This window comes from Poecilia latipinna, unplaced genomic scaffold, assembly GCF_001443285.1.
Source record: "Poecilia latipinna isolate Pla-1442-1.1 unplaced genomic scaffold, P_latipinna-1.0 Scaffold651, whole genome shotgun sequence".
Taxonomy (NCBI): domain Eukaryota; kingdom Metazoa; phylum Chordata; class Actinopteri; order Cyprinodontiformes; family Poeciliidae; genus Poecilia; species Poecilia latipinna.
The window spans coordinates 45,065-49,059 of record NW_015113267.1 but is presented as its reverse complement, the minus strand read 5'-3'; positions in this window follow the sequence as shown (position 1 = coordinate 49,059).

Here is a 3,995-nt window from a genome sequence, read left to right as displayed (position 1 = left end):
TGAGTTGCTGTGGTTCAGTGTCAAATGACAGAGACAAAACCAACAGAACATGGAGTTTAATAGTTAAGTACAAATGGTTAACCCACATTTTGTCTAAAACATCTCAAACTGAACAGTTTAGAGGACGAACAGCTTCTCTACTGGACCTGTATTCCTCAAAACAGCTTCAAAATCTACTTTGGGAATCTAAACGTCTGGCGTTTATGAAATCACTTTAAAACGTCCTGGCTGCCAGAGATTCCCTTCACAGAAATACTTTGGTTGTTGTTTGGTGATTTAAGGACGTAGTAGATGAATGTTTTGCACTGAAATATTCATTGTCCTATAAAAACTGCAGAAAAATCCCTGCGCAGCGGTGGAGGGATTTGACATCTTGAACACTTGCACATCAACATTTACTCTGCGAACTGAAGCGGCGACCTCGTTCTCCTTTATAAAAGACTAGGCAACCCGCATCGTGAGCTAAAACCACCCCTACACAATCAATGTCTTGATTCAGCAGTTGCTCTGCTCACTGTGGGGAAATGCATCATACCTCGGTCATAACTGCTTGTCTGAGAGTTTGGCTGCAGGCGGGCTCGGCCTCCAGAGACGCACGCAGACGAAAACATGCACACACGAGCTGCTGAGCGGTTGCACGTTACTCAGCAGTTTTTTTAATTACAGAAATTAGGGCAGGGTTTGGCCTGGAGGAAGGGGGGGCGGATGGGAGGCAGCTGAGCTCTGTGTTGTTCCTGCCGGTCACACGCAGAAGGGCACTGATACAGACAAGAGCAACACACACAGGCTCCCTCTCAAAGGTGGCTGCAGCGCACACTCAGACTTGCTTTTAATAGGGCCACTTATGAGTTTGAAATCAAATTGCCCTCTAACCTGATGTCAGGACACACACTCGTATGCACGCACACACTCGCTGTGGACTGCTCCTTCTTTCTCCTTTATTTCCCCTGTCACTGCTGATGGTCTCACATTTAGAGAGCTGTCTACCACTCGGGTGGTGCTGCGGCTCTAAAGCTCAAGGGTAATTGGAAATATTTCACACATTATCCTCCACTCCTCAAACACACACACTCTTATCCGTCTCATCTGAGTCCTTGGTGGTCAGTTTGATCATCAGAGAAATGGTGGCCAGTGTACAGCTACCGTTATTAAAGCTGAACACAAGGACGACGCTTCAGTTTCCCTCTTTTTTTTTGTTCTGTCTTGAGATGCGTCAACAATCTGATGTGTTTCCACCGTCACTCTTTATGTCACGTTCACCTCAAACAATAGATCTTCACAAAATGGAAAACTACTTGAATTTGTTGATTGTCAATGGACAACATCAGCAGTACAAGTACCAGTGACGGATGGGTGTGAACGTTTTTCTGTGATGCCGCCATATTGGATTTGGAGATCAGTGAGAAACCTCACTGCTAAGTTTGGTCGGATATTTAACACAACGGGAAAAGAGGAGCAGGAAATCCTGCCTGAGCTGCTGTGTTGCTTTTGGGCTGAATAGATGGAGCGCTGCTGTAGTTTAACTTTTGATGACATGATGTTGGGTTGACAAGAACAAAGCATTATGAGATTAGCTAAAATCCCCAGATACTCCTTTCTAAAAACACCTAGAGCTGCTTAGTTTAGCAGTTCAGACACCAAAGATCCTTTAATGTGTATCAAAATGCATCTTAGCGCTACTACAGACGCTAACATCTACGTCTTCCTTCTTTCCACTCTTCAGTGTTAAGCCAATCAGCATCAAGGAAAATGACTGACGATATTTATCAGTACTGTTGCCATATAAAAATCCTGCACCTAAAATTCTTAATTTCCCCCAAATGTTAATAAAATATTGTTCTGTTAACCCAGTATCACGTCCTGTAGATTGAGCATTACGCTCACAACCCTAATACATTATTTCAAGGAGTATTAGCGTTTTAAAAACTGTAAATGGTCATCTATTAATCAGAGACCAGCTTTAACATCAGTACCTTGTAGATATGTCTTCTATTGTTTTGTTTTTTTTGCATTTTGTGACTCCGTCAGCGTTTCTTTTTCTGAAATGCTCCCACATAAATGGCTTAAAGGTTTCACGGTCAACTCCATGCTTGAATAAGTATTTGAGTTCAGCTGCAAATAGATTGCCCTTTGCCAGCAATGCCTCCAGTAAACAACAAATATTTTGGCTCTTTTTCAGAAGGTTTTGTGGCATAAAATGCCATATCAGCCAAACTAAGTGTAGTTTGGAGTTTGACACGAAGCACATCGGCGCAGGAGAGTCCCGTGCAGCTTGTGGCAGAAATATTCCTGCATCGTCCCGCCTGAACTCGGTGAGGTTGGATAATATTTCAGTTGTGGTTCTGGAAAGTCCCAAACCCGCTAAGATGTTGCAGCCTGCCGCAGTGCTACTCCTCCAAAAACTCACATCTAGATAGATTAGGCAGATAATTATTTTTGTTTTCTCCTAATTGCTGGTGTTGTCATGCTAAATTACATGTTTTGAAGTTAAATTAGCGTCGCTCAGTTGCAGATTGCTCCGAGCTCGTGTCTTGCTTTCTCCCTAGATCAGCGTTAAATTCAGCTGCAGGTAACAAAGGATCTCCTAACAAATCATGTCACTTTCTGAAACCAGCAGATGTGCTTTGAAATAACTGAGCACCAGAGTCACAATCGGCTAATCTGTTGGCTTTTACTACTCATGTTTCAGTTCAGCTGATGTTGAGCATTATTGGGGCCTGCCAAAGCAACGAATAGGGAACAACAAGATCTGTTAGTGGTTTTGGCTTCCCTGGTTTGGAGAGGAGGGGCAGGAGAAGCCGTCACATTTGGCGTTTGCTTCTCATAAATGTAAACAAATCCCCTTCCCCTGCAGTCGTAACATGGTCGTCAGCAGCCTGTTGTCCACGCATCAGAAAGCAGTGGATCGGCCCTGAATCACAGCAAATGATGGAGGAAAGACGGTTCAGCTGGTTTCCACTTTGTCCAGGAACGTCAACAGTTTCATTTGGATTCACAACCAAATGTTGGTCCCAGTTGTTCTGGGTTGACTCCCAGATTTCCACAATGTAAAGCAAAATGTTGGTTCTCCATGTTTGATCAGGATTGTTAAGCAGACGGTACTTTCTAAGTTTGTTCGAGATTTGTAAACTTCTACCTATATTATTGCTCTAGATGTTATTTTACTGCCGAATTTGCAAATGCTGTTTGGTTTTTTCTGTTCATAACCGTTTTTATGTCAGTAGATGCTATAAATGAATCCAGTCTGTGTGCATATGTACTATTTGCTTTGTTCACAAACATTGCTGCTTTGAAACAGCTTTTAAAAATAGCTTATCTGAATTATCAATGATGATACTCGGTTATCTAAGAAAGAATGGATCAAATATTGGCCTTTTCTACAGATGTAACGGCGTGGGAACAGTTGCAAGCACCTTCCAGTGCTTCAGCACTGAAGCCACTTGAGTTGTGTAACCTAATACGAGAGCTTAATATCGTCTTTCTGTGACACAACAGGAAATATTACACAATGTTACATCTGATTTAAAAAAAGCACATTCTGTGTAGAAAGTAGAAATTTACTCGCATCTTTTCCATACATGTAATTTTTATTTATATCAAGTCCAGAGAACAATATTGACTTTGGCAAAAATGAAATAATAAAACAGAAAAAAACCAACATTGTTGAGTAAAAGTCAACGTTATAAATCTAACTGGCTCTGTTTTTATAGGCATCAGTTTGAGGCCGTGTACTGGGATGTAGGCGTTTTCCAGTTTTTGTTCTGTGTGCTTATTTATTATTGTCCTCTTGAGCTTTACTGTTCGTCAAGTATTAACGCTTTTTGTTCTAGCCATGAATTATTGATGTTAAAAGGAACAAAAAGAAACCACACACTTCAAATTCTGCTCCTAACATCATTCCTCAGAAAAACAGAAACACATGGTGCAACAAGTAACATTTTTATATATATATGCCATATATATATATTTTGTACTTTCATGTTTTCTCTTTTTTA